The following is a 16,741-nucleotide window of genomic DNA, read 5'->3' on the forward strand; positions in this document are numbered from 1 at the left end:
TTCTTACCATTCTCTGCAGCAGGGCTCCTCATTCTCTGTCTGCTTGGGAGGTTATCTGCATAGCATTTAGCTCTGATTGTAGTTCTGATTTTTAGTGTTTGCTTACATATTGCATATCTTCTTCAAAGAGAATATGAAATACTCCAGAAAATGTTCCATGACCTAGATTAATAGAAAGGTGACACCAGTAAGCACTTTACAGAATGACCAACCAAAGCATGGAATGTAGTATCACAGTCAAACATGGCTAGATGTTTACATGGTTAGTGTTGTCTGACTCCAGTAGTAACTCAAAAAATTCACACGTCAGTAGAAGCTATGGGCTTTGTTATGGCACGCACACATAAAACATTGCTATGAAAAGATAAGTACGAGGTGTGTTTTCCTTACCAAGTTCTATTGATAACAATTTCTTGGCAATTTTCATTCATCTTGATTAGAACTCCTTGGTACATTAGGATAAAAGGTGTGAGACCTTAGGGTGGGACAGAATGCAGTGGGCAGCCACTTTAGTCAGTATTAAACCTCACAGAGATTTGGCTACAATTAAAATCAAGTTATGAAAATTATAGAGAGTAAGGGTATTTTTTTAAACTGAAAAAAAAAAAACTTTACATACTGAGCTTCCTTCATTTAAAGTGCTTTTCTTAGCAGGTTGCCAGTGGCTCAAGCCTGTAATCCTAGCTGCTCAGAAGGCTGAGATCTGAGGATTATGGTTCTAAGCCAGCCTGGGCAGACAAATCTGAGAGACTCTTACCTCCAATTAACCAGCAAAAAAACAAAAAACAACTCAACAAGGGGCTGTGGCTCAAGTGGTAGAACACTAGTCTTGAGCAAAAAAGGTAAGGGACAGCACCAAGTCCCTTAGTTCAAGCTCCAGTACACACAAACACACACATACACGCATGCACACATATACACAAATTCTTTTCTTCAGTTTATCTATTTGAGTGTAGTTGAGTTTTACTGTGACACATTCTTCTAAAATGCAGCCTCTCAGGGTAGCTTTCTAGCTACATCTGGATTAGGAGACAGAGAATATCATCCTCAATGATGATATTTTGTTCTGTGGAAATGATCACAGCATACAATTAAAATATAACATTTAAAGAGTATTTCCAAATAGTTTTAACATACTTAAACATTTAATGTCCAGTGATAATGCCTTTACTTCGTAGATAAGTTTTATATGCAAAGTAGGAGTAAAAGGAAGAGAATCCGCACTTGATTCCATAGGTGTTCAATCATCCGACAAATGTTTTAATTTAGTTTCATAGATATTAAATCATCCAAAAAAGTTATAATTTAGCTTCATCAGCGTTACATCATCTGACTTATTATAATTTAGCTTTGTAGATGTTAAATCATCTGACAGATGTTATAATTTTTGGAGAAAAAGAAATGTAATATATAATATCTTAGTAGGAAAGGGCATTTGTTTTGTTCATTTATGCATCCATTCTGAGGGCTAGAACAATCTCTGACACATAGTGGATATTTTTAGATAAATGAAAACACTAGCTATACTGTGTGCACAGATAATTGAAATTAAGTACTCAACTTTCTTTAAAAGATAATGTAGCTTATTATTACTTTTCAACATGGTTGTGAGTTGTATTGCTGAAAGATAGCTTTTCTTTCTCTTATTCTAATCTAATGTTGTTGACATCGGCATCACAAATGTTAATTCTATAAATCAATAAAATTTACCTTGTGAAAATTACCACTGTGCTGCGTTTGCTAATAAGCATTTTAGGTACTAGTTTCAGAATACATAGTTTTATTAGAGCTAGAAGTTTTACTTTAAAATAACTGTGCTATTGTTTTGTAACAACAAGCCTTTGTGTCATAATTTCAGGGGACCCAAACATGACCCATATTGATGATCCTGTCTCCCCAGGAGCCTGGGGCTGTGATGTCAATGGGGCTCAGGAGGCCAGACCTGCCTCACAGCTCAGTCAGCAACTTGCAGAGTCCATTTCCTTCCTGTAGGTTAATAGAGCTCTTCTTTGGGTGTTGAATATAGGACTACTGCACAGGACAAGTCAAACATCTGAATGAGGTATTTGGGCTTATGTTTTGGGACATGCTTAAATAAATTCAGAGCTGAGTATTATGGCATAATTAAACTTGCCATATTAAGCTCTTGTGTGATGGCCCCCATGGACTAGGAAAAAGTCTGGTGTTTCATTCTGCTCAAGATCACAAAAATCAGCTGGGCACTGGAGGCTTACACCTGTAATCCTAGCTACTCAGGAGGCTGAGATGTAAGGGTCATAGTTCAAATCAGACTGGGCAGAAAAGTCCATGATGCTCTTATCTCCAATGAACTACCTAAAAGCCAGAGTGGAGATGTGGCTTGAGTAGTAGAGTGATAACCTTGAGCTTGACCTAAGTCCCCAGAACACTCTCTCTCTCTCTCTCTCTTTCTCTGTCTCTCTCTGTGTATGTGTGTCTCTCTCTCACACACATACACACACAATCAAATCTTAAGCCTCACAGTTGGCAAATATGCATCACCTTTGTGTTTCCTCTTCTCATCCATTTAATGATTCAACATTGTATATGGAGAGGTAGCCTTCTTAAACCCTGCAGTTTTCTCAAACCCTGAAGTCTTCTCATTTGATAATTTGTGGGGGCATTTCTGTGCACTTCAAGGTGTACAGTAGTAACCTGGACTTCACATATTGGATTCTTGTAGCAATTGTTCATTCTGCCCCCTCCATTATTCTGACAGTCACAACTGCTTTCATTCATTGACAAAGGCCCATTGCAGTACAAAGTTGCTGTTTACTACTAGTAAATGCTGACACTAGCATCATCTTTATGTTTTGCTCAGGTTTTAGGGCTAAGATTTCCTAAAATTCCCACTTTAATTCAGTACAATGCTGGCCTCCCAGTGCTGGATCTCTAGCACATAGGAGCGACGCACACTCCCTATCCTCTCACACCTGGGCAGGGTCCTAGGGGTGAGAGGGCTGGAGAAGAGCCAGACTGACCTGGGACTCATCCTAGTGAAGCCCATTTCTCCATGCTTCTGTCACGATAGCACACCTATGACAGCACACACACACAACAGTTTTTGCCATGATAGCACACCTATGACAGCGCATGCATATGGTAGCTTTTGTCATGATAGCACACCTCTAAAAGCCAAGCGCTATGTAAGCTATTTACTTTCCTGAGGTCAGTGCAGTGGGAAAGGAAGGGTTGGACCCCCGAAATGACTTCCAGTTCTTCATCTCTAAGTCAAACACCTGTTCCTAGGTGACTGACCCTCCCACCTCATTAAAGCAATTTCTATAATGCCATATTGCATACTGCAAATTTGCCAAGAGTGTATATTTAGGTAATACTATACAAACAAGCATGTTAACACATTGATAATCATTCTTTATTGAACGATCACTTTCACTGTGTATATGCATAACAATACATTATGTGATATACCTTACAGGTAAAAAGTTAATGCAAAACTCAAGAGTAAGAGAACAAAAGACATAATCATATGAGCATTGATCTCTGCAAGTGCTCCCCAAGTTTATCTTGTAATTAGTTCTTAGGGCATTTTCTTCCACAGGTCATTTTTGATTTGGGAAGAGGCAGTCAATTCCTGGATATTTCATCAATTTTAGACCTGGGTCTTGGCTCTTTAGACAATGTACTTCACTTGTTTGTTTGTTTTTTGTATGTTCCAAAAGTTACAATCTTTTTCTAAACTGTGTGTCACCATGAATTTAACTCTGCAAGACTGAATTATACAGGGTACCATAGGATTCATGGTAATAAGTGAAAACAGGATAATATAGTTCTATATAGAACCATTGTTCTATAGACACTATTATATGAAAATTTCTGGGTTTTAACTCTGTTCACAAAAATCAGCTGTGCTCCAGTGGCTCATGCCTGTCATCCTAGCTATTCAATCGGCCGAGATCTGAAGATCATGGTTTGAAGGCTCTTATCTCCAATTAACCACCAAAAAGCCAGAAGTGGGCCTGCAGATCAAGTGGTAGAGCACCAGCCTTGAGCACCAAATCTCAGGGACAGTACCAAGGCCCAGAGTTCAATCCCAAGAACTCTCTCTCTCTCTCTTTCTCTCTCTCTCTCTCCCTCTCTCTCTCCCTTTCACTCTCTCTCTCTCTCTCTTTAATGGCAAGAAGAATGAATGTGCCAAGCTGGGTGCCAATGTCTCACACCTGTATTCTTAGCTACTCAGGAGGTTGAGATCTGAGGATCAAGGTTTGAAGCCACTGGGCAGGAAAGTCCTTGAGACTCTTATCTCTAATCAACTGCTAAAAAATAAAAAGTCAGAAACGGAGCTATGGTTCAAATGATAGAGTGCCAACTTTGAGCAAAAGAAGCTCACAGACAGTGCCCAGGTTCTGAGTTCAGGTCCCAGGACTGGCCAAAGAAATGTGCTAATGCATTTAAGATAACGTAGCCTAATGCCCCCAATAAATCTTAGATATTATTATTTATACGGATGGTACTGTTGGCATTAGTAGAGAAGCTTGTTATTTTAATTGTGCTGTATATTTTGGAAAGATTGCTTTTAAGGTTTATATATGGTAACTTTCCCAGTTCTTTCAACTAACCCTTGAATTAAATTTTTTAAAAAAGTAAGGCTCCCTCAATGACATTTATACCACAGACTGAGTATTTCTTATCTAAAATATTTGGCATCAGAAGTGTTTCCCATTTCATTACTTTTCAGATTTTGAAACATTTATATATTCTTTACCAGTTGAATATCCTAGTCTGATTTTTGGATTAGGGATGATCAATATACTATGTTCCTTACAGCTTATCTATATGAATGTATTGAAAGAATAAATATATCGCATTAGGGAAGGATGTCTATAAACCATGTCACATTTTTCTCACCAGATTCACTCTAATTTTAGAAATAAACACTACAGATAAATTACCAGGAAATTTCAAAATAAAAGTGTTAGGTTTTTAAAGTAGGTAGCCGGTAAAGGAGAACGCCACGCGGTATTCAGGCAGGAAAGAAAGTTTATTACCGAACTGCTGGCCTGTGGCCAAGATGATCCATGGCATGGCCAAGATGATCCATGGCCGGAGAGAAGGGAGAGAGAGAGAGACCCCCACCCAGCCCTGCTTTATTTAGGGCAGGGGCAAGGGGTGTGGCCAGGTGGATTAGGAGGTGACCTCAGGGAAAGGGGAGGTAACTGCCTCCAGGTCTGCTGGTTACCCAGGTAACTGGGTGGAGACTTAATGAGGTGGGGGCATCTGCATGTAGCCCTCAGGGAGAGGACCTAACAAAAAGACTTCCTCAGCTTTTCTATGAAGATAGATCAGCTCCGCTGCCTCCCAGCTATGCGATCTGGGAACTTCTGCTCTCACATTGTTAGTCTGTGACAAAACAGCACTGCCCTAGGGTTCAACCCAGTGCTGTCATTTCTACACCTATTGGCTTTCTTACTGTAATTGTATAAAGGGATTTTAACTCAATGCTAGTTTATGAGTACAACGCATCTTTTTTTTTTTTTTTGCCAGTCCTAGGGCTTGAACTCAGGGCCTCTGCAGTGTCCCTGGCTTCGTTTTGCTCAAGGCTAGCACTCTACCACTTGGGCCACAGCGACACTTCTGGCCTTTCTATTAGACTGTGGGCTCTCTCTCTCTCTCTCTCTCTCTCTCTCTCTCTCTCTCTCTCTCTCTCTCTCTCGACTTCCCCTCACTTGTGGGGGGAAGGGGCTCGTCCACCCCTTCCTGGGTGGTCCATTATCATTCACGCGGGAGCGATGGCCACAGGTAGCCTCAGTGGCGTGTGGTCGCAGGGTGCCCCAAAACCACCAAGAACGACACGGATGCGTGGGCTCCTGGAGAAAACCTCTAGGGCTTCTGTTTATTCAAATGAGGAGCCTCCCAGATATACCCCAAAGGCAGGCACAAGAGAGGGGCCCCTGATTGGTCCCAAGGAGCTGTCCCTCAAATGATGTCAGGAGACTTCCTTTGTTGGCAGAGGTCCAGCCCCTATGGATGGGCCCCCTGGGGTACCCCTCCACCATAGCACACGTGCTAGCCCCAGGGACAGGGGCTTCTCTTCCTGTTAAAGACAGGAAGGGGAGGGACAGGCCGAGGTCAGCTGTGGCCCCTTAAAGGTGCAGCTGACCCCAACAAGACTACCTGGAGAGCAGCCACTAGAGGATTTTCCTTTTCTCTATTCCTCTCCTTATTGCCTGTAAAGTTCCTGGGAGGATCATAATATATCTTCAGTATATGTTTATTCACTACAAATATGTATTCAAATAAAAGATAAATATGTTAGTGAAATAAGGCATTTTCTCCCCAACAAACTTTTGTTCCATCTTCAGTATGTGACTGATTCACTCAATATGCATGCAGTAGTCACTTGGCTCTTTAACAACAAAACATATTCTTCAGAATGCCTGTCTTATGGCATTTGCTCTGGTTTTGTGTTTCATGCTCTGGGGCCTCCTCACCCATGGCCTGTGCCGGCTGTGGAGAGACTGAAGATAAAGAGAATCCACAAGAGGCCAATGGCCCAAAGCAGCCATCCATTTACCATGCATACCATCATTTCTACAACTCTTGGCATCTTCCCCAGCCTTCGAATGCTCATTCACAAGATGGCAAAGAGGTAAAGCCATCCTATCAGAAGAGAGGCTGCCAGACCATTCTTTCTTTTCTTTTAAACATGGCATGAGAGTCCATAATAAAATTTTATTTTCTTGAAATAATTTTTACATTAACAACAAATGCTGGAGGGAGTGCGGGGAAAGAGGAACCCTTCTCCATTGTTGATGGGAGTGCAAATTAGCACAACCACTTTGGAAAACAGTATGGAGGTTCCTCAAAAATCTCAACATAGACCTACCCTATGACCCAGCCATACCACTCCTAGGCATCTATCCTGAACAACAGGTCCCAAGATATCAAAAAGACATCTGCACTTCCATGTTTATCGCTGCACAATTCACAATAGCCAAAATATGGAAACAACCCAGATGCCCCTCCACAGATGAATGGATCCAAAAAATATAGTATCTATACACAATGGAATACTACATAGCGATTAGAAATGGTGAAATATTGGTATTCGTGGGGAAATGGTCAGAACTTGAACAAATAATGTTGAGCGAGACAAGCCTAGAACACAGAAAACAAAGGGGCATGATCTCCTTGATATATGACTGTTAAAGTGGGGGGAGGGGGAGACAGTACAGATCAGGTCTGTGAAACCAAAAAATTCTTGTCAAATGGTATTTCCCATAGGTTTGGGTCAGTGACCCTACACTATGTAACTAAAACCAAACAACTACTCAACATATAAAGGTCAAAAATTGACCTCTCAGTGTATCACAATAGCTCAAAAGCTATGTATGTACATTCATATAAGACAAGGATAAGCAAACCCTATTGTCAACATTACATTTAAAGCCCGGCGAATTTCCTTTGGCGTAGGCCACGTGGCTACTGTATATGTTTTTGGTACACTTTGTATTGTACATATGTCTACCTGACCTAGGGAAGGAAAAGAAAAACAGGGTGTAAGATATCACAAGAAATGTACACACTGCCCTACTATGTAACTGTACCCCTTTTGCACAACACCTTGTCAAAAAAATTGTTTAATTAATAAATAAATTACAAAAAATAAATAATTTTTGCATTGACTGAAAATGAACTATCTTGGGCTAGAGCATTTTTTTCCTGTTTTCTTAGCTTGTGGCATTTTTAATCTTAGCAGGTGTGTGAGCATAGTAGCCACAGAGAATTTTTTTTTTTTACTGAGATTAAGTTACTTACATATATTTCACAATATACATTTGAACCTTCACAATGATGAAAATTATCATTCTACCCTACATAGCTTACCAAGTCTATGAACTTTAACAATCAAACCATTCCCTCCATTTTGGGTGATATGTACATTACTTCCTTTCGTTTAGTAACATCTGTTCCCCTCTCTCTCTCTCATTCCCTCCTTCCCATCACTGCCATGAGTTGCTTAGTTCACTTTCATCAATGTCCAATGTAGCTGATAGTCCCCTCTGTTATATGATTATTATTCTCACCCACTTTTCACTCATTCTGTGCCCTCCTCCTAGCTTCCCTCAGGTGTGCTCCTGTATACCCCATATATGAGTTAAGGAATATAGAGTCATCTAAAAATAATAGGACGTTTTCATTTGAGAACATTTCTTTCCTTATCTTTGGGGTTCTAAGAGGTGCTTAGGTTTTGCTATTTGGTGCTTTTCTCCCACAGCTGTCCTCTTTTTTTTTTTTTTTTTACTGTATTTTGGTATCTTGAGTCCTGTTTACTTTGTTCTATCTCATTGCATTTTAAATCTAACACCCACATATCAAGAAGATCATATGGTGTTTGTCTCTCTGTTCTTGGCTTATCTCTCTCAACATGATTTGTTCTAGTTCCATCCATTTCCCAGTGAATGCCATTATTTTGTCCTTTCTAATGGCACTGTAAAATTTCATTGTATATAAGTGCCACATTTTTTGGAATCAATTCATCTGTAGTGGTGCATCTGGGTTGTTTCCATATCTTGGCTGTTGTGAACAGTGCAGCAATGAATATGGAGGTGCCAGTGTTCTTGTTCTATCCTGGTTCCTGTTGCTCAGGATAGATGCCTAGGAGCGGTATGACTGGATAATAGGGCATGCCTATGTTTAATTTTTTTGAGGAACCTCCAGACTGCTTTCCAGAATGGTTGTGTTAGTTTACATTCCCACCAGCAGTGCAGTAGGGTTCCTCTTTCTCTGCATCCCCTCCAGCATATGTTGTTGTCTGAATTCAGAATATAGGCCATTCTTACTGGGGTAAGGTGGCATCTCAGTATTGTTTTTATTTGCACTTCCTTTATGGCCAGGGATGTTGAGAATTTCCTCATGTGTTTCTTTGCCATTTTTATTTCTTCTTCTGAGAAGTGTCTATGTAGTTCCTTTGCCCATTTAGTGATTGGTTTATTAGGTTTGGAAGGGGTTAGTTTCATGATCTCACTGATGGATATTAGGCTTTTGTCTGTTGCATTACTAGTAATATCTTTTCTCAATTGGTTGGCTGTCTTTCTCGTTTAGTAGTGATGTCTTTAGCTATGCACAAACTTTTAATTTTAACATAGCCCCATTTGTTGATTCCCCCTTCTATCTGTTGTGCCCCTGGAACTTTGTTCAGGAAGTTCCTGCCTGTGCCTATAAGTTCTAGTGTTTCTCCTATTCTTTCTTGTAGTACGTTCAGAGTTTCAGGTCTGACATCAAGGTCTTTAATCCATTTTGAGTTGATCTTAGTACTTGGTGACAAGCTGGGATCCACTTTGAGTTTTCTGCATGTGGCTGTCCAGTTCTCCCAGCACCAATAGTTGAAGGTGCTATTTTTTTTTTCCGTTGTATGTCTATGGCACCATTGTCAAAAATCAGCTGACTATAAGTATGCGGTTTTATTTCTGGGTATTCTATCCTATTCCATTGATCTTCAGGTCTATTTTTGTGCCAATGCCAAGCTGTTTTTTGTTATTATGGCTGTATAATAGAGCTTGAAATCTGGTATTGTGATACTACCTGCTTTGCTTCTTTTGCCTACAATTGCTCTGGCTATTCTAGGTCTTTTTGTGTTCCATATGAATTTTTGGATTGTTTTCTCTAATTCAGTAAGAATGTTACTGGAATTTTGATGGGGATTGCATTGAGTTTGTATATCATTTTTGGCAGTATGGCCATTTTTACAATATTGATTCTGCCTATCCACACTCATGGAATGTCTTTCCATTTCCTGGTGTCCTCTTTGATTTCTATCTTTAAATAGGTTCTTTACATCTTTGGTTAGGTTAATTCCTAGATATTTTATTCTTTTTGAGGTTACTGCAAATGGTGTTGATTTCATGATTTCCCTTTCTGCTGTATATTGTTGGCATACAGGAAGGCTACCAATTTTTGTGAATTAATTTTGTATCCTTTTACTCTGTCAAATTGGTTTATTCTAGGAGTTTGGGAGTAGAGTTTTGGGGCCATTCAAGTATAAGATCATGTCATCTGCAAATAGGGATAGTTTAATTTCTCCTTTCCCTATTTGGATCCCTTTAATGTCCTTATCTTGCCTTATTGCTCTGGCTATGGATGCCAGAACAATATTGAATAGAAGTGGAGAAAGTGGGCATCCTTGTCTTGTTCCTGATTTTAGGGGAAATGATTTTAGTTTTTCCCCATTTAGTATGAAATTAGCTGTTGGTCTGCCATTTGTGGCCTTTATTGTTTTAAACAATGTTACTTTTACTCCTATTTTCTCCAGAGCTTTTAATATGAATGGGTGTTATATTGTGTAGAAGGCTTTTTCAGCATTGACAGAGATAACCATGTGGTTCTTGACATTAGCTCTGTTGATGTGAATTACATTTATTGATTTACGTATGTTAAACTAGGCTTGCATCTGTGGAATGCAGCCTACTTGGTCATAATGTATGCTTTTTTATTTTGTTTCTGGATTCTGTTGTCTAATATTATTTTGAGGAGTTTTGTATCTGTCTTCATTATGGAGATTGGTCAGTAGTTTTCTTTCTTTGTTGGATCCTTGCCTGGTTTTGGGATGGGTATGATATTGGCTTCATAGAATGACTTTGGGATAATTTCCTCTGCTTATATTTCACAGAAGAGCTTGAAGAGTATGGATGTTAATTCCACTTTAAATGTCTTGCAGAATTCTGTGGTGAATCCACCTGGGCCTGGGCTTTTCCTTATTGGAGGCCTTTTGATTGCTTCCTCTATCTCATTGTATGTTATTGGCTTATTTAGTTGATTTATATCTTTTTGATTCAGTTTGTGTAATGTGTATTTCTCTACAAATGCATCCATTTCTGCTAGGTTTTCCTTTTTTAGTGAGTATAGGTTCTGAAAATAGTTCTTTATGATTGTTTGTATGTCCTGGATATTTGTTGTAATTTGTCCTGTGGCATCTCTAATCGTACTGAGTTTCCTCTCCTTTTTTTTTTTTTTTTTTTTGTTAACCTTGTGAGAGGTCTGTCCATTATATTGATTTTCTAAACAAACAAACAAACAAACAAAAAAACCCAGCTTTGTCTCATTAATTTTATGTAGGCTTAAAAAAAATCCTATCTCATTAATTTCTGCCCTGATCTTTGTTAACTCTGTCTTGTAGCTGTAGAATTTTTTTCTTGTAGTTTTAATTGCATCATGGTGTTATTGACTTGAGCTGCTTCTGTTTTCTTGATGTGTGAGTTTAGGGCTATGAACTTGCCCCTCAGCACTGCTTTTGTGTGTCCCAGAGTTTCTTTTGTGATGTATTTTCATTTTCATTGAATTGTAGGAACTCTCTAATTCTTTAATTTGTTCTGTGACCCAGGTGATACTCAGTAATGTGCTGTTCAGCCTCCATGTATTTCAGTAATTTCTGCTATATGCTTTGTTGTTAAGAACTAGTCTGATTCCACAGTGGTCAGATAGGATACAAGGAATTATGTCAATCCTCTTGTATTTGCTTAAGTTCTTGGTGTGAGCTATGATATGGTCTATTTTGGAGAATGTTCCATGGGCTGCTGAGGAGAATGTGTATTGGGTCATTGTTGGGTGGAAAACTCTGTATACATCTGTTAGTTCCATTTGGGATATGGTGTCATTTAGGTCCAGAACTTCTTTGCTTATCCTCTATTTGGTTGACCTCTCCTTTGGTGAGAGTGGAGTTTGAAGTCTCCCACTATTATTGTATTTGGGTCTATCTTGCTCTGTAGGCCTGAGAGTAATTTTTATTTTACATATTTAGGTGCTCCACTATTTGGTGAATATAAATTGATGATTTTGATAATCTCTTCCTGGATTTTCCCTGTATTAATATGAAATGACCCTTTTTGTCTTTTTTGAACTGATTTTAATGAGAAGTCTAGCTTGTCAGAAATCAAAATAGCTACCCCTGCCTTCTTGATGGGTGTATTTGCATGGAAGATCTTTTTCCATCCCTTTACTTGGAATTTGCTTTTGTCTTTGGTTGTGAGATGGGTCTGTTGAAAACAACAGATGGATAGATCTTGTTTTCTGATTCACTCTGAAGTTCTTTTTCTTTTTGTTTCTTAATGTTTAAGGTTATTATAGAGAGATGTGCTATTTCCTATCATTTTATTTGCTTTCCTGCTTTTTGCTTCTTTCTTTTACCTGTGCTTATTAAATTGATCCCCTAGTGACTTCTATCTGATGTGATCCCTTGGTGTTGATTGTTCTTTTCAGGTTGTAGTCCTCCTCTTAATATTTTTTTGCAGTGCTGGCTTCCTGTTCATATAGTCCCTTAATTTTTCTTTGTTATGGAAAGTTTTGTTTTTCCATAGAACGCAGATTCTAACTTCGTGGGTGTATCAGTCTGGGTTGGCAATTGTTGGTCTTCAGGGCTTGGATAGTACCTTTCCAGGCTCTCCTTGCATTGATGTGTTGTATGGAAAGGTGCCCAGTGCTTCTGATTTTCTTTCCATTGTGGTATAGCTTCTTCTTTGACTTTGCCGCATTTAAAAATGAGCTTTTGCTTCAGGTCTAATATTTTTACTATGATGTGTCTAGAGGTATTTCTTTTAAGACTGGGGAAGTTTTCTGTTGTAATTTTATTAAATAAGTGTTGCATTCCTCTGTTGTGTAATTCCTCCCCCTCATCGATTCCAGTTAAATGTGCTTCCTGAGGAGTGCTAGCACGCAGGCGCAGCCACTTGGCAGAACCTGGCGGATGAGAAACATTTTGTGTTGGCTGCTGTCAGCCCACTCACACTGTGATTCCCAGCAGGAGAGTAGGGTGCACTTTTTGGCAGATCTCGATGGGTGGGGCATGGCTCCCTCGGCTGTGGGTCTCCCACGAAATTCTCGGCTTCAGCCAACACAATGGCCAAGGAGGCTGGGTTTCCCACCTAGTGGGTGCTTTTTTGGAAGTCTGGTAACTGGGGTATATACTCCACAGACTGCGGGGCTCGCGTGTGGTTTCCAGCTTCAGCCGGACCTATCGCGCAGAGCGCTGTGTTTCCTGCTTGGGGGAAACTTTCCGGAAGGAATCGGCACAGCGAAGTTGGTTCTGCTGCCCGCAGGGGGTGCAAGCCCAGATTCCCGCCTTTGGCTCTGAAGCCTGTGGGGCTGTGGGGTGAGGATGGGCTCTGGCCTCTTCCCTTCAAGCGTCGAGTTCCTCCTTGGGCGGGAGTGGGTGAGGTCCGGATCGGGCTCTGTGGGTCCCCGCTGGTGTGTGGGGGGGGTGGTGGGGGAGGTGTTCCCGATGGGATACCCACTGACCGTGGCACTGCTCGGGGCTCCCCAGCGGTGCGGGCAGATCTCGAGTCCATGCGCTTGCGGCAGGTCGCCTCGGGGGTCCCCCAGGTTCCCGCCACCACCGCCGCCGCGCTCCCTCGTGACGGCTGTGGGCTCTCTCCGGGCCTGGGTTTCTCGGGGCCTTGCCTCAGTTCGCGATCTCTTTCAGCGCTGACCCTGTCCCGTGCTGTGGGATTCCTCTGCGTTCGGGGTCTGCGTCCTGAGGTCTCCAGCAGAGCCAAGCCGCTTCCCCCGCGGAGGCGGTGACGGCTGTGGCCGCCGGGCCCCGAGCCGCGCTGCAGGCACGGGGTGGGGAGGGGTCTTCGCGGCTTCTCTTGGCTGTGTGTGCAAGTTCTGTGGGGTTTTTCTCTTCTTCCTTCTTCCTTCTTCCTTCCTCCTTCTCCTTCTCCTTCTCCTTCTCCATCTCCTTCTCCTTCTTCTTCTTTTTCTTTTTTCTTCAGTTCCTGTGAAAGTCGGGTTGTTGGTTTTCCGGCAGCCAGTCTCTTGGGGCGGCCCGCGGAAGCCGCTTCTCCTTCCACCTCTTCAGAGCCAGTCAGGCCCCGGGCCCCGCCGCCTGCTCCGGCCACTGCGTCCTCTGGCGGCGGCCGCAGCAGCTCTGCCAGCACCCGTGCCCCAAGGTGGCTGGCGGCCCCTCCATCTCTTCTTTGTTCAAAACTTCATACCCAACTCTAAACTATGTGGGACAATGGAGCAAGTGTTGGCTATTCTGTGTAAAAAGCGAGTGTTCCCCGTTCCATCCTGGTCTGCTCAGCCCCTCCTGGCTGAGTCTCGGGAGCCCTTGGCGCCTCTCTGAGCCTGTTTGCTTCCACCTTGGTCTTCTCTCGGGACTGTGGGATAAGGCAAAGAAGTGTACACCTTGCCTTGTTTCTTAGGACTGGGTCTCCCAGGACTCTGTGTCTCCAAATGTGGATCTTTCTTTTCCATCAGAAAGCTACTGAGGCCTCAGAAGTCTGCTAACTGAGAGCCTAGGATTACAGGCACGAGCCAGAGGTACACAACTTCAGCCCTCACCTAGTAAATAAGGTTTCAGAAGCCATCTTGGAGGCCTGTGAGGGAATATAGACAGAGGAGGGCTAGGAGGAGGGTGGACTGAGGGCCCTGTGCCAGCTGAGCCATCAGGAAAAGATTATGCTGGGTTTACTCATTTACAAACTTCTGAAGCATTTATTTCTATTTATTGATGCTGATTCTGTGGCTTGAAATCAGGATGTGGGATCTGGTGCTCACTTTTGTGCTCGAAGTCACCACTCTTATCACTTGAGCCAGAGCTCCATTTCTTTCTTTTCTTTTCTTTTTTTCCCTGGCTTTAGAATTTCCTTTTATTCCTCCCTTTATTTATTATTTAAAAATTTATTGTCAAGGTGATGTACAGAGGGGTTACAGTCACATAATAAAGTAGTGAGTACATTTCTTGTCATATTTGTTATACCCTCCCTCATTTTTTCTTTCCCTTCCCTAGTTCAGGTAAGCATATACTTATTCAGTATCCAGTGTACCAAAATCATATACAGTGACCCCAGGGGGCACGCCAAAGGAAATTCATCTAGTACATTAAACACAACGACAACAATAAAGTCCTCCTATTTTCATCTCTTGGAGTTCATTTTGCTGAGCCTCAGCTTATATAATCATATGTACATAGCAGTTGAGCTATTGTGATCCTTTGATAGGCGTATCCTAGACATTTTTATGTTTATTTAGTAATTGTTTGGTTTTAGAGACATGATATAAACTCACTGACCAAAACATGTAGAACTGCCTGTCCCCTGCACCCAAAGGGAGACAGGCACAAGAGCCAGACCTGCTTCAAGAGCCAAAGGTGGATTGCTACCTGAGGATACTCTCCAAGGAGTGATAAGGCTCAGGTGAATAGTGGTCCCCAAGGGTCAAGCTGAACACGGGCCCAAGAATATTTCAAGGCCAGAGATACTCAAGGCCAGGCAGATAAGCTATAATACATCTGTCAGAGGAAGGGGGACAAACATGGGTGGAGCTCAGCATCTGGGGGAAGGCTCCTGGAAGGCAATTTCAAGAGCAAGTTTGGATCTTAAATCTTCTGGTTTGGGGAAGCACTCAGAACCTAAGATCTTAGGATTCTAGAATAAAACCAGAATCTCAACCAGTTGCTGGGTGAGGTAATACAAGCCTGCTATGCCAACTAGCAGGAAAGCACAATGGCTGGGCATGGCAGGGCATGCCTGCTAGCCCCAGGAACACAGAGAAACACACGTATGTGATTCTTATGTCCTCAAGTTGAGTCTATGCAGGGGCTGTGTAGGTGTGTAATGAAGACATAGCAACAAAATCCCTCCTGATTTAATCTTTAAGAAAAAAAATGTAGAAATACCATTTGAAAAGAAGTTTGTCATTTTACAGACATTATCTCTACTGTTTCTCCGTGCCCTCTCCCCCCACCAACATCCACATATTAGGGAGACCATGCGCCTTTGTTCTCTGTGTTCTAGGCTTGTCTCACTCAACTATTTGTTCAAGATGTCACCATTTCCCTACAAATGCCATTATTTTATCATTTGTAATAGCTGTGTAGAATTCCATTGTGTAGAGGTATCACATTTTTTGGATCCATTCACTGTAGTGGGGCATCTGGGCTGTTTCCATATTTGGCTATTGTGAATTATGCAGTGATAAACATGGATGTGCAGGTGTCTTTGTGGTACCCTGGATCCTGTTGCTCAGGATAGATGCCTAGGAGTGGTATGGCTGGATCATAGGGTATTTCTATGCTGAGTTTTTTGAGGAACCTCCATGCTGTTCTCCAGAGTGGTTGTACTAGTTTACACTCCCACCAACAGTGGAGAAGGGTTTCTCTTTCTCCGTATCCCCTCCAGCATTTGTTGTTGCCCGAGTTCAAAGTATAGGCCATTCTAACTGGGGTGAGGTGGTATCTCAGTGTTGTTTTTATTTGCATTTCCTTTACAGCCAGAGATGTTGAACATTTCCTCATATGTTTCTTTGCCATTTTTTTCTTCTCCTGTGAAGTCTCTCTTTAGCTCCCTTGCCCATTTAGTAATTGGTTTACTGAGTTTGGAGGGGGTTAGTTTCTTGAGTTCTCTGTAGATGATGGATATTAGGCCTTTGCTTTGCTGGTGAAAATCTTTTCCCATATGGTTGGCTATCTTTCCAGCTTAGTGGCTATGTCTTTAGCTGTGCAGAAACTTTTTATTTTGTAGTAGTCCCTTTTGTCAAGTCTCTTCCCTATCTGTTATGCCCCTGGGACTCTATTCAGGAAGTCCTGCCTATTCCTATAAGTTCTAGTGTCTTTCCTACTCTGTCCTTCAATAGTTTCAGGATTTCAGGTCTGATGTTGAGGTCTTTAATCCATTTTGAGTTTATCTTGGTGCATGGTGATAGGCTAGGGTCCACTTTGAGTTTTCTGCATATGGCTGCCCAGTTTTCCCACAGAGCTCCATTTCTG

Source organism: Perognathus longimembris, chromosome 1, assembly GCF_023159225.1.
Source record: "Perognathus longimembris pacificus isolate PPM17 chromosome 1, ASM2315922v1, whole genome shotgun sequence".
NCBI classification, from domain to species: Eukaryota; Metazoa; Chordata; class Mammalia; order Rodentia; family Heteromyidae; genus Perognathus; species Perognathus longimembris.